An 18,090-nucleotide genomic window follows, 5' to 3' on the forward strand; every position below is an offset into this window, starting at 1 on the left:
GTTTGGTTTCGCTGTGAAAGAGAAAGTGTTCGTGACTGCGAATCGCTTTCTTGCTTCTCGAAATGATATATTCTCCTTTGTTTTTATGGTGATTATTTCCTTTTCCTTCTTCCAGGACGGACATGCCCTGGAGTACGCAGCATGGTCGCCTTCACAGTTAGCGCAGCGTAGAGCTGCGTCACATTCCTCAGAATGGTGGTCCTTTGACGCGCATTTCGCGCAAGTTTTGCGGCCTCGGCAACTCTGTGATCCGTGTCCAAACCATTGACAATTAAAGCACCTTCGGGGGTTAGGGATATAGTGTCTAACATTTACTTTGAGGTATCCAACGTCGATGGTTTCTGGCAATGTGCATGTGTTGAAAGTCAGGACCAGGTGTTTGGTATCTACATCTCTGTTGTCCTTGCGGATTTTGATTCGATACACATCAATGACGTTTTGATCGGAAAGGCCTTCCAGCATTTCTTTTTCTGTGAGATGTAGAAAATCATTTTCGGAGATGACGCCACGGACAGTGTTGAGGGATCGGTGTGCTGTGATGGAGACAGGTGTCTCCCCCATACACACTATGTTTGCGAGTTTGGAAGTTTGAACATTATCTCGGAGTTCCAGCAATAGATCGCCGCTGGCCATTTTTGATACTTTGTAGCCGGGGCCCAAAGCTTCTGTTAAGCATTTCGATACGATGAAGGGGGATAGAATTCTGGCCTGTTTATCTTGCACTTCACTGTGGACGACATGGAATTTGGCGAATGTTGGTTTCTTTTTGGAAAAAAAGTACTCTGCTTCGTTCCGCACTCTTTTAAGAGAGCGATCAGGTTTGGAAAGGGGGGGAGCCATAAAAAATTGATGTTTTTCGGTCATGGTGCCAGCCACCCACCATGGAGCCCAACAAGGGGACGCGACAGGAACTTGAAAGAAAGTCCTGCCCACGCCAGCTGTACACCTTAACTATAACCTAATATGACTCAACTCAGGGTAGTTGGTCACACACGGTTAACCCTCGCCGCCAGGAAAAAACGAAGAAGAGGAGGATACAGGAGAGTTGTAAGAAAGGAGATAGGAAAGTGAAAGATGGAGAGGAGAACAGGAAAAGGCGACTGCCGATTTCCCCCGGTCGGGTCAGGCCGGAGGTGCCGTCTACAGGAAGCTGGGGCCAAAGTGGTGTGTTGCCTCCGCCGAGGGGCCTTAAGGGTCCAAACGCTCGGCATCGGCTCAACCACCAGGATCCCCTTTTCCCCGGACACGGCGATGCCACGCACGGCTAAGCGCGGATGCTCGGGTCCGTGGTGACGCATTGTTCACCATCATCCCCCTGCGGGGATGTCCCTGCGGATGCTCGGGTTAACCCCGTGGTGTCGCCACTCACCAACGTCTGCATGCTGCAGACGCCTCCCTGCGGGGATCTACCTAAAATGCTTTGTAACTGCAGTTTTACCTGAGCTCTACCATACATTATAAAACTGAGGCCACCTTCACTATAAACACACGCTCAAGACTGTATAACATAATCTTTATTAGACAGCACACAACAAAAAAGACAATGAGATAACACTTCCGTGGAAATAACACGAGAATATGTTTTGCGAACTGTACATACACTTGAAACTAAGGACGCTACCCTAATATCACAGAAATAACTTAGCAGATAAACTACACATAATTGTGAGTCGACATAGTACTAAAACTGGCAAATGGATACTTTGGTACAGATCACAGCATCAAGGTAAACACTTTTTCAGCAGACTGCATTTAACAAAAAACAGCAGACTGATTTTTTTGGATTTGCAAGAATGCAGAATACATAAATACAGTGCCCGGTGCAACTTGAGTAAAAGCATTTCTATACAAGCAGCAATGAGGTGACAAAATACGAATTGTATAAGATTGGAAACTCACACAAGAGGCATATGAGAACAGAATTACAAATAACTAAAGAACAAAAGTGCACAAGAATACGATACACAACTACCAGTTGTCTACATAAATGAATGCACTCTCTTATAACCTCCAAGTGTCATCTGCCACACTGGCTCAGTGTTTAAAAGTGCTCAGCTATTGAGTTGGAGGATCCAGGTTGATTCCTGGCCATAGTGGTGTGGTTTTGATGGAGGTGAAAGCAATATGTGCCATTGTGCTGTGTGATCCCAGCATGTGTTCAAGAACACCAGGTAGTGTAAAGTAATCCAGAGCCCTCCACTATGGCACTGCTCATAGCCTATGTGTTACTTCAGCACATTAACCACATTACGAATTTTTTTTTTACAAAAGCCGTGTGTACAAGCCCAATGCGGTGGCTCAGTGGTTAAGGCCAGTGGATAGTCTACCGAACCGGAGTACCCAGTTTCGAACCCGATTGTGGTGGATGCGTTTTGATGGAGGCGAAACGCAAGAGGCGCCCGTTTGCTATGCGATGTCAGTGCATGTTAAAGATACCCAGGTGGTCGAAATTATTCTGGAGCCCTCCACTACAGCACCTCTTCTTTCACTCCCACCTTCCTCCCTTCCCTTGCAGTGCAGTTCAGGTGTCCACCGCGATATGTGAGGCAGATACTGCGATTTCCTTTCCTCAAAAACCAATTTATTTGTGTACAAAGACAAGTGCAATTATTTATTATTTAAGTGATGTATTTCACACACATTTATGCAACTGCACTGTGTGATGAGTTTGCATGTTAAAGAACCCTAGGTAAGCATAACTAACCCAAAGCGCTCTGCTACAGCTTCTCTTGCAGACCTTAAAAGTCCCACACCTTGCACTATAGCACTGCTCCCCTAGGTGCTGCTGTCTGGATTGATCTACCACCTGGTGTTCTTAAATGTGCATTATATTCAGTTTACCCTGTAAACGAACTTGGCACTGGCAAGACGTAACAATTTCCTCCTGTTCTAACAACTGCGCAAACAGTCAAAATTTCTGAAACTGGTAGCACAGTCAGTGATCGCGCTTCCTCTATGACTTTAAGCACATCGCGATCACTGACTTCCTCTATGACTTTAAGCGAACTATCAAAGTCGTGTATTTCATAGGAGCACATTTGAGTCGCCTAACTATGACATATGCTTCTGCACTATTTTTGCATGATTTTTTCTATCACAGCAAAAGAGGCATCACAAAGTTGAACCACTGAGTCATTCGTCTTTTTTCCTGCAGCATACTTTTTTGTAATAAGGACTACCCCTTTCCTGATCATGCGACCAATACTGCACAGCACCTAAAAGCTCAGTACAACTGTCAACAGGACAGCTTGGTGTGGTATAGATGCTGCCTCGCCCAAAATATCGAACCTCTCCTGGAACTGTCACAGTTTTTTTAGTTTTTGAGGACTCCAGTAGATCACAATAACTAAGTACATTTGGCTTAGAAGCTAATTCAGAGATTATCATTAGCCTTTCAGTCTGTAGGACTCTACAAACTTGATGGGGTATGCCATTTGCAGCTTTTACAGCTTTCTTTAAACTGCCATTGCCCGACTCAAATGGAGAGGCTGAGTGTGCCCAAAGTGGACCCCAGTGGCGCACACTTTTTGCTATGTGAGTGACTTGATGCATGTTGAATGACATGCAGCCTTTCCCATAAAGAAGCTGTGCACGAATATGGAACTCTAACAGCAGCTCCTCCGCCTGTTCGAGCTCCCAGGTGGCCAATTCCCTCTTGAGCATTAAATGCAGGTACTAGATAAGCCCAATGCTGAACGCAGAGTTTGTCTGCAATTCCCTCCAATACAGGCAAGCTATAGTAAAGAAGCCAGTTCTCCCACTCTTTAGCTTTCCAAAATTTTTTCTCCTTTGTTGGCCTCGGTGTTCTTTTTACATACCTAGGTGACGAGATTGCCAACAACCTTGCATCGATGTCATCTTGGCGTGACCTCATGTAAAATCTGCAGCTAGTGTCCTCAAGCCACACCTCAAGAAACTGCCTAGCCACTCCTAACAAGATACAGTGCATATAGTCTGGGACAAATCCCCACACTATATGAAACTGATCTAAGTTAATAAGTGGCGAGGCAGTTTTGACACCATGTACAGGTTTCTCTTCAGTTACTGCAGACTCCATGTCTTCCAACATCTGCTCTTCACTCCTTTCACTTGCTTCGTTTTCTTCCACGGGGCACTTCGTGGAGTTGGCAACTCTTTCGCCTCTTTGTAAGCACCAGTTGCAACCGTAATACGCATTGAATTGCATGACTCCCTGCATAGGAGCTCTTGCCACGGAATCAACGGCGCAGCAAATGCAGTATACTTTAAACCGTTTCTCTTCACCTCTGTATTCAAGGACAAAGCCTTTTTCTGACAGCTCAGTGATGGCTTCCACGAAAGCCCCTTGAAAGACTGCCATATCTGGCTTTTTCTTTCCGAACCAAAGGGCAGCTAAAACTGGCCTATTCATTCTCTGCGCAGCAGGCAGCTCATTCACTAACAGCTGTATAGGCCAAATGGCAGTGCCACTGGAACGAAAAATAGGAGTGCCATCTGAATTGAACATCAGGCTTATCCTGTTGCCTGCATCTGCTGTTGAGGAGACAAATGTTCGATATAGTTCCCCATCATATATATCAGAATATGTCCCCTTATCTGGAAGGGGTTTTGTTAAATCGAGGATGTCGCACCCCTTTAGAACTTTTTGTAGTTGAGACTCTATGTCGAAAGCAACAAAAAAGGACCCTTCTGTCACAGAGGAAAATTTTAAAGCCCTGAAGCACTTGGTACATGTAGAGGAGGCTCCTGGCTCAACTTCAACAATGTACGTGGAGCAATTGGAACAAATGAGATGAAACCTCATATCAGTGGTGCTACCATTTACCAGCTTTCCAAACATATACCGTGATTCTGGTAGCACCGGCTTCTCAAAAAACAAATTTATCATTTCTAATAAACTTGTCACTGCTGTCAGAGACAAACTGTTTTTGACAGCATGTTTCAGCACCATTAGCAGCATGCCGCCCTTCGACACCACAACCTTTTCAGAGACGATGTCGCTAAAAAGGTCAGCTAGTCCTGCATCTTCACTGGTGCCACTTGGGCTGCTCACATCTTGCTGAGCAGGATCCTCAGGCTCGGGAATGTCCTGCACATCGCAAGCATTTGCTGAACTACACTGCTGAACATGACCAAGAATACAACTTTAGAACCATATATTCCCCTTTGTTGCCGTTAGTCAGCAATTTTTTAACATTTCATATAAATGGTACAAAATTTAAGGAACAAAAGATTTAGAAATAAACTGACAGCATCTACACAGCATGCAGACAGTCGTGACGCACATGCTAAAAACACTGCATGACACAGCAGGAAATAACCTGTTTGACAGTACTTGAGACTGCATCATTCCTTGAGCTCAAATTTTCTGCCCTGAAATTACCTTAGCATTCACCTCAGAAAGGCTGCATATGGCGACATGACAAAAACTATTTTTCCTGTGGCCGCTGACTTGTCTTCACTACGAATTTCAGCAGCAGCCAGAAATGGTACCATGTTGATGCAGTAATTTAGTATTACTCATCCAGACAGGGCAATTGGAGAGTAATTCCTTTTTTTTGTGATGATTATTCACATCGAACTTAAATATTAAACAAAAGATTTCAATCCACCAGGCTGAACACTTCCAAAAAGTAAAAAAGCAATAGTTGGTGTCACAAATGTTCCGTAGCCCATGGACAGGTAAGTTCCAACTAACTACCGTACTGTCCATCAAGTGCAATTGTTTTTCTATCATAACCTTGCCTTTCACACCTTTTTACTAAAGGCCCCCAGACAGTTGATATATATTAATTTATAGGGCCTTCAACAGCAGTGACATAATTCATATGCCACTTTGGGATGTAAGGCATTATATATCAGTTTTTTTTGTCATGACTTTGCTCCAAGTGAATTGCACATGGCTTGGCGTTCAATACTCTTTAATTAAAAACTGCACATGTGCTACACTGATTCTACACCTCGGCTGAATTCAGGGAAGCGAGAATGTTTGTTTACCCTTTTTTCTAGTTCTGTACCTGTAAGGCTGGGTGCCAATTAAGATAAAAAGTGAAATGTGCTTACAGCTTCCAAAAAAGCAGCGTCCGAGTTCTCTTGGTGGGGTGCAGGTACGCTGTCAGCCACGTCTGTTTCCGTCTGCTCCTCACGGCCACGTACGGCGACATCCACCACGGGAATCCCCTGGTACGCAGTCTCAGCTGCCGCTGTAGCGTTCGGAGCATATTCCGAGTCGTCAGTCTACTGAGCTGCTGTGAAGAATGTGCATTGCTTGCTGCACGGAATTTACATCACCAGGGTTGGATACACCAGGGTTGGATATAGTCCTCTCTTGAGATGATTCCTGCATGAAATGCCATTTTTGTTAACGTGCAATAATTTTACCACCAAATCATTAACAGCTGCAACCAGTCGGTTAGGCAGGATGCCGACTAAAGGTCGCACTGCGATCGATGCTATTTTTTTTTCACTCGACATTCATCAACTTCCGCGAATGCAGCACAACATGCACGAACTTTCCTACAGCCATTAAACATGAAATATGATGAACGAACGTGTACTAACCGTTGCAATCCTACACGTACACTATGCTAAAGCTGCTTGTTATATATAAGGGTCGCCATGCAATACATGCAGCCGACGCGGATTATAAATAATTCTGATCAACTCGGGAAAATGCATCATCCAGACTTGGTATTGAAATAGCAAGACTGTCGTATGGCATCACTGCATCAAATTCCAGCGCGAATAAGCGAGCGGTTTAGCCGAGAACCCATTCTACGGTGCGTATTAGCGTTGAACGGCTCCGAGATCATCTGGTAAAGTTAGTGCACCTGTTGTCGGAAAGACAAGCAATCACTGAGCCGCTAATTAAGATCCCCGCGTGCAAGAGAAGAGGAAATTTTAATCAAAGAAGCACGTTACGTGTAATAGGCACTCATACTTACAACAGTGTTTTCGAGCCGTCTTTTCTCTAGCTCGATGGCTGTCGATCTTGGCAAGCTGCATGGGCCGTACAGCGAGCTTGGGCTCAGGTACGTCTTATACGGGCCGCGCCTACGGCGCTCTTCTGCAGGTTCCATTCTTCAGGTACAAAAGGAGGTAAATACCTGTACAACCGTCACTGTCTGCCGTTTCAGCAGTCCATGTTGGAACAGTCCCAACCAGAAAGTAAAAAACTGGCACAATGCACGCCGTCACACGTAAGTACGGTGGCTAGAATCCTAACGCAAGCTGTCAAAACAGTCCTCATATTCAAGTTCAAGTTGATTCAGTCAGCCAAAAATTTATGCCGTCACAATTTCACATTTGGGAGCGCTGCACAAAGTAAGTGCTCATAAAAAATTATAAATACAAATTTGACATTTTGAAAGGTTATACGGACGCATTTTGTTGTTGTTGCAGTAAAAAAAAATTATTCTGCAGTTTCGTACAGCGGGACCTACGCTTACGTCAGAGAAGCGCAGGTACTGTGCACGTGTGCGACTTTGTGTTGCTGTGGGCATAGCTTGTTTTTTTGTTTTCTGTGCTCTGACATTGCTGGAAATTTGCCCATTCAGATCGCCATGTCTTTAAATGCGCCAGCATTTGCATACGTCAGGTATAAGGATAACAACAGTTGCGCAGTGGTGCCCGTAGCGGACATAAAGGACTTCGCGCCTGCAAATTCTACGGATTTCGGTCCTTGGTCCTACTTGGCCAAATGGACCGACAAAGAAGGAGAGGCAGACTTTTACCCGGCCCGAATTCTCATGCTCGGAGGTAATCAACTGCACTTTTCTGTTTGGTGGAGATCGAGTAGCGCTCATCTCTTTCTCTAGCGTGCCTTCGAAAATGGCGTATATGCTCCAACCAGCCCGATCCGCCACCTTTTTGTATATGCCTATTGCTGCAAATGCCGGAAGTGTTGTGTGCCAGTTACAACATGGCTTATCCTTCCATGGAACTATAGCTTACACACGTCGCGATTAATGATGTCCAGCGTGCTTTATTTCGCGCAGTTTGGGCCTGGCAGTTAAATGCATTGTGGGATGCCAGCGGTAAAATATGTACGGGTTTTACGCGTATGGTCATGAAAAAAGAGAAATTAGCGTAGTGAGATGGCCACATACATTCTTTATTGAAGTAAATGTCGGAAGGAGGAAATAATTTCGCTGCTGCATGTTGAAGTTAAACACAGTGTTAGGATGTTTTAAGCCTGCCTTTACAGAAATGCTACTGTTCACAAGCAGGAGAAAACGTTCTGCATGGCGGTATGTTTTATTTGTTACTGATATATATATTACATATATGTGCCTCCCAGTTTTTGTATTTATTAATACTGTGATCTTTTCACACGACCTTAGCATATATGCAGAGTCTTATTTTTAACATCGGAGCTCCAGAAGCACCAAAAGAGCACTGCAAGTGATATTACAAAAGCTGTTTGGTGTGCTGTTAATGCTTCAGAATCACCAGTTATCCCTAATCGACGCCTTGTCATTTGAGTCACTCGACACTTCTGTTTGTTCTTGCTTCAGTTGATGCCTATATGGCTATGTATCAAATGTGTCGAAAGTACAAATCAAAATGGCATATTTTGCAGATTCTGAGGTGGAAATATTTGGGAAAATACAAACAAGCCACCAGCGGGTTCAGAAGTGCCTGCAGAGCAGCGACAGTGACGAAGAGATACAAGAGGTAGAATTTGTTTTCCTTTAGTAATTTTTACTGCTAATTGTTGCCTTGTGTCATGCTTTCTTTTACTTAGTGCACAGCACTGCCAAAAAAACGGAAGGAGGCAAGTAATAAGGAGGACCTCATGGCCGTCCTTGAAAAAAAGAAGATAGGAACTTCAAAGGATAGAGGTTCAAAGCTGCTCATGGAGGAACTTCAAGCAGCACGCGCGAAAATGCAGCTCCAAAATAATGAGATCGAAAAATTGAAAGAGCAGTTGCTCCAACAAGAAGAAAAAATTGAGAAAATTACGAAGCTTAATTATGGGCTCCAGGAGACCATAATTTCCCTCAGTGGTATGAATTGTTACATTCAGATTTCTGTGGCGAACATCTATCTGCATGCAGACCTTTCTAGGAGATCGATATTTCTTTTCAGTTGCACTGTACTATGCATTTTTATCGTGAAAATTTTGCTCACTTTAACCGGTGGCTCGTTTATGGTAAAACTGAGCACAGAGCTTGCTCATTGTGGCAGCTTTTGTCTAGTAGCAGTTTTACAACGATGCTTACTTGATTCAGCTGTGAATGATGCAACTCTAGTAGTCTGCGCCAAGGTCGCTGAACTGAAATCCACCAGTGCCTTATTGCTGCGAAGGGCGGCAGTGGCATCTTCAAAGGACCTGCACAGCTTGTAATACTGACCTTGGCGCCGTTTGGCGAAAACTCAGAGTTGGCGGCATCCGGTTCGTCGATTTTGAAGCAAAAGACTACAAGTTTGCATCATGCATGGCTGAACCAGGTAAGTACTGTTGACAAACTTACTATGAGACATTTCACTGACAAACTTACTACTCCTGTAATACCCACATTCTGTGTACAGTTTCAGTGTAAACGAGCCAGTGATTGAGGCAAGAAAATTTTTAAATCTTCACAATAAAGATGTGCAATATTGTATGTTATTTATGGCAATAGAGCGCAAATTTTCCTGTCTTTCTTTGCAGAACTTGCAAGTGTACATTTGTTTATCTATCATTGTAGCAGTGCCTAAAATGTTCATCTGTGTATAACCAGGCTCAAAGTCTCAAGTGCAAGCAGTCCAGGAGCAAGCTCCAGCACTGCGGCTTAGCTCAGCCCGTCCACCCCAGCCAAGGTGAACCAGGTCTGAGCCAGGCCACTATACGAGCGGCACCTGCACCACAACTAAGCCCTCAACCCCATCAAGCTGAAGACTCTTCTTCAGCCCATTTGGTACAGCTTTCTTTGTATGGATGCCTGAGACATTTTTCATGTTTTATTTTTTTGTGCAGGTTGATATAGGGCAAGGGTTACAAATATCGCGAGCCGCATGGCAGCGGATTTCTGAGCTCCAAAAGGACTCGATGTTTGTAAAAGAGCTCCTCATGATGGTGTGGAGCCGTTCAGAATTGAGGGAGCGGTCCCTTCAAGGTATCGTATTCCTTTTTTGCAACTGAATGCATTATAGCTTTCAGAGACCTCATGCCTGAATTTCTATTCTTTCCACTACCGCTCAAACTTTTTCAGGAAAACACTGCCCGCGCTTTCCAGGGCGACAAAGGAAGACGCCCCTCACTCCATGGAAGCTCATTTCTGAGAGGTAACTGCAAGCAGCTGTTGGAACTATTTTATCTAGTAACAGCAATTTGTTTGCTGTCTTCTGCGTGAACTTATGTATTACCCTCACCAGTATGCTTCACAACTGCCAAAGCGTGTCCATCCTTTCCGAGCTTTGTCAAGCAGTTGTAATATTTGTCACGTGTCAGTTTAATTCTTGCCTGCTTGATTTCTTATGTAATTTCACTGTATTCTGTCATTCTTAGACTGCTACAGGCAGCGATTAGAAGGCAAGGGCATGCCACCTGACCTCCTGACAATGGGAATGAAGCAGTTCAACCGCTTCGTAAACGAGAAGATCGCAGATATAGAGAAGTTGGCAAAAAGGTGACAATTGTTTTATTTATCTGACTCCCTGCTAACAAACAAGTAAACCCAAGCCGCAATTATGGAAATGTGCACCAGCAGAGGACATATAGTTCATGGTGCTGTTTCTCTTCATATAACCACCCCATATACTTGGTACACGACCATGCATGAAATACTCCAGTAAATTTCAGTGCTGTATACTGCTTTGTGCATATTGTTTTTTTTTATTTGTGCATACAAAATTGCGTCTAGTTTCTTGGTACTGCTGTGAACAGCTTTTCATTGCAGTAATGCTGTCTGTGTGATACTTATATTGCAGGGATCTTGCCAAGGACTTGGACACTGCCTGAGGTCTCAGCTGCTGCGCATGTAGATATTGCCTATGGATTTTTTTGCAAATAAATTTGCTGTAAAACCAGTTCTTCCTGTCATTGTGGGACCACCTAGTGCCTGACAATTGGGGCAGATCAATTGACGTCTGCCAACTGGAGTGGACCTGCTGGTGTTGGCCAATTGGTATTCTCCAATGATGTTGGCCAATTGGAGCATTCCAAATGGTATTTTCCAATTGGCATTTTCCAATGGTATTGAAAACACATGTGGAAATTTCCAATTGGTATTTTCCAAATGGAGTTTTCCAAATGGTATTTTCCAATGGTGTCGAAAACACATTTGGAAATTTCCAATTGGTACCAACTGGAACGCAATGGTTTTTTTGACTGGGCGGTCTGCCAGCGTGTGCAACGCGGTAACGAATTGGTCGACTGACTCTCCAGGTTCTTGAGTGCGACGGTGAAAGCACGCGCTCTCATAAACAAGGTTCCTTGTGGCGACGAAGTGCTTGTCGAACTTCTTTTTGACGACTTCGTATTGCTTCTGTTCTTCAGGTAATGCAAAAGTAGAGAAGATTTCTCTTGCTTGCCTGCCCATCGTATAGAATCCGAACCTGCGCTTCTTCACTCCGCTCATTCAGGCCCGAGGCGAAGCGGTAGTCATCAAAGAGTTGGATCCAAGAAGGCCATTCAAACGTCCAGTCGAAGTCATACTTTGGCGGAGCTGGAACCGCGAACATGCCGTGAAAGGGGTTGACTGCGTTGTCCTGTGACATCGCGCCGGTTGACGAAGTTAAGGCAACGCCCCTCAAATGCCAGGGGATCCCACTTCTGACACCATGTGGCGTTATGGCCCTTGCCGGACGCTGAGAGCGGCCGGACAGCGGGCAGGAAGGAACTGAGACTGGCCCCGGCACGATAACAACAGGCCTTTATTTCACGCAAGCAGCATCTTTATATAGCAAGCACTCATGTGACAAGTGACATCATGGACAGGAGTTTCAGGCATCCGATAACGCAGACACATGACACGCGGCACAGGCGCTATCAGCACAGGTGACTTGCAGAAAAGTAGGTGAGGTAAAGCGAGCATCTCTGATATCTTTTCTTGACTTGTATTTGTCTCAGGTCTGGTTACTTTATCGGAAGAAAGGGGAATGAAACAGTATCGTACCTCTGCCTTTTGAAGCAGGTTGGCTGATGACGGCCCTTGTGGTGTGAGAGAGCTCCAGTTTTCTGGCTCTGTAACCATTTCACGGGGAGGGAGGAGGTTCGCTTCGCTGGAATGATTGGGTTCCTCATCAACTTCAGTCATTGGCATGAAGAACCCACGTGGGGGGCATCTGTCGCCAAGTGCCAGATAGCCCAGCTGGGTGCAGTCAGTGGGTGTTAGTTCTGGTGGGCTGTTTGGGAATGCGCCACCAAAAGCCTTCTGCACAATGGCCTGATGCTTGCAGTATGCTCCTTGACTTCCTGCTCAGCAGCTACATACCCCAATGTCGGCTGATACCTCATATGCCCCTGTGCCTGTGGTGTTTGGCACATTGTACGTGGCTTCATCCACTTTTGTAATTGACCCTGATGGATGTTGTGGGGCTTTTTCTAAAAGATCTTCGAAACTTGTTCGATGTGAGGGTGCGTGGCGCAGAAGTCGTGTTTCAAAATACCTTTCCCAGTTACCTATTACGAATTCAGTGAGCGCTACAGCATTGTATGCCTTTGTACGGCTAAGGATTACGTCTTTCAGTATACGGACAGACGCCTCTGAGTAATTGTTAGTGTTCTGGCCGCGTGTTGTGGCACCTTGACGGTACACGAGTGCCCATTCCTCCTTATGCTGCAAGAACAGTTCAACTCTTCGGTTGTAGTTTTCATAAGGCAGAGACTGAAGGTGTGCTATAGCTGCCTCCAGTTCGTTCTCATCTTTGGCATACAGATCTGGAACAGGCACATGAATATGCAGTCAGGTATCAGTCACTGTTCAACAACTTTGTTATGGTCTAGTATTTATATTCCGGGTTCCCGTAACGCATACACAGATACAACATCACATGCAAGTGTTAAAAAGGGTGCTGTGCAAGAAAAATAAGAGGAATGGTATTTAGGGCCAGCATTACTCTGCATACAGCCTGCACTCTAACTGAATGCTGGATTTTAATTTGCCCGGTTACTACTATGCTTTGTTTACATGTTGCTAATAGTATGTGCCATATTATCTTATCATGTTTTCCAATTTGCCTGAATTTAAAAAATCTTCACATCATCATGATCAGTAGCAGCAGCAGCAGCAGCAGCCTTACTACGCTCACTGCAGAGAAAATCTCTCCAATTAGCCCTGCCCTGTGCCAGCTGCAGCCAGCCTTTCCCCGCAGACTTCCTAATCTCATCCACCCACCCAGCTTTCTGCCGCACCCTAGTACGCTTGCCTTGTCTTGAAATTCAATCCGTCACCATTAAGGGTCAGCGGTTATCTTTTCTTCATATTACACAACCTGCCAAAGCCAAATTTTTCCTCTTGAATTAAACTAGGATGTTATTATCCCGGGTTGGTTCCCTCACCCACTCCGCCCACTTCCGATCTCAACGTTACACCTGTCATTTTCCTTTCCATAGCTCGCTGCGTGTTCCTTAACTTAAGCTGAACCCTCTTTGTTAGCCTCCATGTTTCTGCCCCATAGGTGAGTACCGGTAAGATAGAGCTGTTGTATGCTTTCCTGTTGAGGGATATTAGTAAACTTCCATTCGTAATCGGAGAGGGCCTGCCAAATGCACTTCACTCCATGTTCCGAAAGGGCTATAATAAGGTTGCGGTATGATTTTTGAGTAACATTTTTTTAAATGTGGTTTCTAGAAGCTGAGTTATCTGTACTCGAAATTTGAACTTCAGCATCTTTGCGCTTTCCCTCTCCTCTCGTCACTTCTTGCATGCTGGAAGGTTGGCGCTCCTCGGTCGGCCCCACCTCTGCGAGCGGAGATTCCTGACCCACCGCAGCCGTTGTGCGTGTGTTCTCTGTTGCATGTAGAAGTGTAATATTTGGCTCAGGTTTCCATGACAACACGATGCAGTGACACTGTGGAAGATTGTAATGCACTTGCACAGCAACCAATGTACAGATGGTATCTATGATTCGTGAACTGTTCATACTGTGCTTAACTGAGACCATTTATTGTGACAGTTCTAACAGGTAATGTTGAACTTATTTTCCCATTCTGATCAAATTCCTCAAAATATATGAAAAGCAATCTTGGTGCATTGGAACCCATGTCTCCAAGTGATCATTTAATTTTGATGCCATGCATTATACAATGCAAGTTGAACTTTCACTGCCACAGGCGTGGTTAGTCTGAAGACATCAAATAATAACACAGGTGTTGGCTTCAACTGCCACTCATAGGTCATAAAGACTTTTGTTCCCAGTAGTACCTTTCAAATGTGTGCCACTAGCTTAGAGCTAGGAAACATAAGGTTGACATGACACAAGTAACCTCACTGCAGAGGTACTTGAATGATAATTTTTTGTTACATTAGGTTTGTCAAGCTTATCCTTGAATCAGTCGAAAAACTGCAACTACTCAGTGCCTGTCTGTAAATATATTTTGTTGAATAGAGTTGAAACTTTTCCTACCTTCTGGAATGCCGCAATCAGCTGACGTCTGTCATCCTTTGGTATGTTGTTCCGTGCCGATGTTAACCAGCGCCACTCTGCTTGAAGCACATGGAAATGGCAGAGCAGTTGGCTTGCAGTAGGCCAAACATCGTGCAGTGCATCCTTTTCAGATCGGGAGTTGTCGCTCATGAATGCGATAGGAGTCTGCATATGTAGCACGAGATAATATCCATAATTTTTCTACATGTGCTTTTTTTGCTCTTAAGGTGGACCACTTTGGGGTATGTACACATTACTTGCACATTCTTCATAATTGGGCTTTAAAAAGTTTCCATCTGCATGTATGCTTCTATGACAGAGATAATGATGGTAATTATAATGTAAATAACTTTTTAAACTTATCTCAGTGAAATCTTCACACAGAACACACTTAATATCTGATCGAAATAAACCAAATCTAAATTTCACTTCTGTGTTCTTACGATCACCATCTACTGCAGGAGAAAGACCTGCTTCTTCATTCATTCTCTAGTTACACCTCACAAGTTTCCTAGATGTTGGTTTAAATCGCTTCAAACGAAGAAACAGCTTGTGCACCCCAAGGTTTTTGATCACTTATATCCTAAAAATGTTGCACGAATAGGATATATGTAGTCTACTTGTGAGTGAACATGTAACTACCAGCGTACTGAGTGTGAACCAGTACTGTAGCACAGTGAGGAGATTCTATGCCTGCTTGTAATTGTGTACACATCAACTTTCAAGGATTGACCTGTTGTGGACATCTATTGATCTGCGGGCCTTTCCTTTGTGTTACATAGGTCTCCCGTTCACATGAAATTTCTGTCCATTAAAATGAAAATTTGTGGTTCAGCTGTATTTAAAATATGAACTAATACCAGTAGGCATGTTTTATTTTCTTATTTCGTCCACTTTATATCATGTTGCAAACGGAGCTCTGTTGGTTGTCATGAGTGAAGCAAACATGTATACATGCTTTCAGGCTCAACTATGAGCTGATGCTATGATCATTGCATTATAAATATTTTGGTACCACACAAATCAATAACCTAAAAAGCGCATCTTCTGAAGAACACGACCATTTTCTAAATCTTCTGAAACGTCTTGTGAGACACGACAGGTCTAACTTTGACTTAAATTGGCTTCTCTTGAAGCATGCATTTATGTTTTATCTTTATTTTTGTAATGTTCCGCTGTGAATAGATGCGGCTATCATCATTCTGAAGCATAATGGGTGTCGTCGCTTCAGCAACTGAAAGGCAAGGCTATACTTGCCTGCTTTGGGAGCTGTGTACAAGCACAGCTATAGAGACTGTGCCAGCCTTGGTGGCTGTAAGGAGCACATTTGCAGTGCTCCCATCTGCATCACAGGATGCTGTGGAGTCAATGAAGAATACTACCCGTGCCGAATCCAGGCATTGGGCACGGCGCATGATAGGCATCACAATGACAACTGCCTAGCAGTCATCTGTGACACTACTTGTGCACACATCGGTTCCTGCAAAGTGGAAAGCACAGCCAATAAGATTGCTGTTTTGTGAACTGCAAACTAAGTTATTAAACTGTGATTATTTTTAGCTTGCTTTTTATGTTACTAAGAAGAAAAACTGTAGCAGTTTCCTGCTAACACATGCTTCTTCCTACATTTAAATTAACGACATTTAAAAGGCAGAAAATGGAGTGCTGGTGTCCGCTGTTATTTCATTATTTCCGCTGTTCACAGTGCATAGAATTTCTGAGTGCGTCACTTTTCAGCAGCTTCCAAAAGCCTTGAGGCTTCCAAAGGCTTTTGGAACCTGTCAGGACATGAAAACATTTTTCATATGCACTCATGAAAAAGTGGTCACTTCTTTATTCTTGTTGCCTTGCAAAAGCAAGCTGGTCTGACCCGTTCAAAAAGTAATATGCGTTACAAAATAAATGCAGCTTTGGGAAATACAAAGGAAAGCAGAAGTGACACTAGGTTTTTAAATCAGGACAGACCACTGCTTTTTCCATATGTTGCTGCCCTTTTTTGTTCTTGTTTGTGAGTGACTGATTTCTTGTGAAACATTCTCCAAGCACGCAATGCAGCATTGGCGATTTTTGATATGACTGCACCTAGGTGGTGCCTTGCTCACGTTTCACTGCACAAACTGTGTGCTCTTGAAATCAGTTATTTTAGGGATATGTAATTGGCTGCTTCCAAAATGGCTGCTGTGCTGGTAACTGCTTCTGTAGAATTGACCATCCACCACCAAAATGCATTCCTGCATTGTTCTCCTGCAATTCATGTACGAGAATTCATAGGTCACAGCACTGTCAGGACCACCACCTCTCATGGAGAGGACCCCAAATAAATATTTGACTTGTTACTTGTCTTTTATGCGAAGACATCTCCACTGGTCAAAGCGCTATCGTTAGGCTGAGGTTTAGTTCGGCTTTATTTTTCATCGCAGTTGCTCTCTAGGAATTGAAAAGTTCTTATTTCAGACAGCTATAATGCTTAGCAGTGAATGCACAGCAAGATTGCTGCATGAATAGTGGTGTACTGCACGGCTCTATAGTAACACACTGTGTTCAGCTTTATATATAATGACCGAGCTTACCCTGGGCTGCATACTCTTCTACCTTCTCCTGCAGCTTTGGTGTGGGGTTCCCGATGGACCATACTGAGAAGCCCACCATTCTTGGTGCCAGCGGTATACACAAGCCTGGACTGGATCAGTGCTGCCACTGGCAAGTAGTACAGGACCATCAGGCTTAGCAGCAAGCAGCCCTTCATGATGCTGCATTGCTTCGGAGGGTGCTAAGCCAGCTTCAAAGTATTGAAGAAAAGTGCACTTCGTCTCCTGGGTGGCATGGAGCATGCGCAGGGCATCAGCAGAGTCAGCGCTGTGATTGTGGTTCACTGTGAGCTTGACCACAGCTGCTAGGGGGACTGGCCTGCGTAATAACGCATCATCTTTTTTTTTCGTGTCCCTGCTGATTTGAAGTACACTTTGGCCAGGCATTTGGTATTGCGTCTTGTGGTCGTCTTGTGGTGTTGATGATGCTGGCAGCGTCAGACTTTGTGAAAAACCATCCTTAAATAAGAAAAATGATTTCATAGATATTAGTTTACATCTTGAAGAAAGTACAAACGCAGCATGTATCGCTTGCAAATAAATGTGAATCATATGTACAATGATAGGCAGTGCACCAAGGTACCTCTTGCCCCTCATCATGTTTATATAACTGCACTACAGGTGCACTTAAAAATTTTCATGCATTTAAAACAATGTCAACACTGAACACTTTGAACCCACTGCATGCGGAGGTATATTATACACTGACATATACTCATACCAATATTGCTATGTGCATATTAAAAATTTTGATGCACCAGCATATGTGCCGCTGAATTTACTTGCTTGCCGCGTGACGCTGCAGTCTATGTCCCAACGTCCCCATTTCCCGCCACTCCTGATGGTGCCTACATCACGTACCCAATCAAGGGCATTGTCCTCCAGCGTAACGTCATCCTTCCATACACAGTCCTGACCGTCACCGGCAACCGCGCCTACCTTCCTATTC

At 44.2% G+C, this 18,090-nt stretch overlaps 1 long non-coding RNA gene and 1 pseudogene across 2 annotated transcripts; one reads left to right on the forward strand and one right to left on the reverse strand.

Moving 5' to 3' along the window:
• Nucleotides 1–3,071: 3,071 nt before the first annotated feature.
• LOC149346244 (uncharacterized) lies at nucleotides 3,072–6,202 on the reverse strand (annotated as a pseudogene). Its single transcript, XR_016282550.1, has 2 exons — nucleotides 6,043–6,202; nucleotides 3,072–5,068 (listed from the first exon to the last, which is right to left on the reverse strand). The product of XR_016282550.1 is annotated as an uncharacterized LOC149346244 (transcript).
• Nucleotides 6,203–9,565: 3,363 nt separating this feature from the next.
• On the forward strand, nucleotides 9,566–10,593 carry LOC149346245 (uncharacterized). Its single transcript, XR_016292062.1, has 4 exons — nucleotides 9,566–9,881; nucleotides 9,941–10,079; nucleotides 10,176–10,248; nucleotides 10,472–10,593. It is a non-coding gene; the product is annotated as an uncharacterized LOC149346245 (long non-coding RNA).
• Nucleotides 10,594–18,090: the final 7,497 nt, after the last annotated feature.

The sequence above is a fragment of the Amblyomma mixtum genome, chromosome 4 (genome assembly GCF_055824585.1).
Source record: "Amblyomma mixtum isolate Tamu chromosome 4, ASM5582458v1, whole genome shotgun sequence".
In the NCBI taxonomy this organism is placed as follows: domain Eukaryota; kingdom Metazoa; phylum Arthropoda; class Arachnida; order Ixodida; family Ixodidae; genus Amblyomma; species Amblyomma mixtum.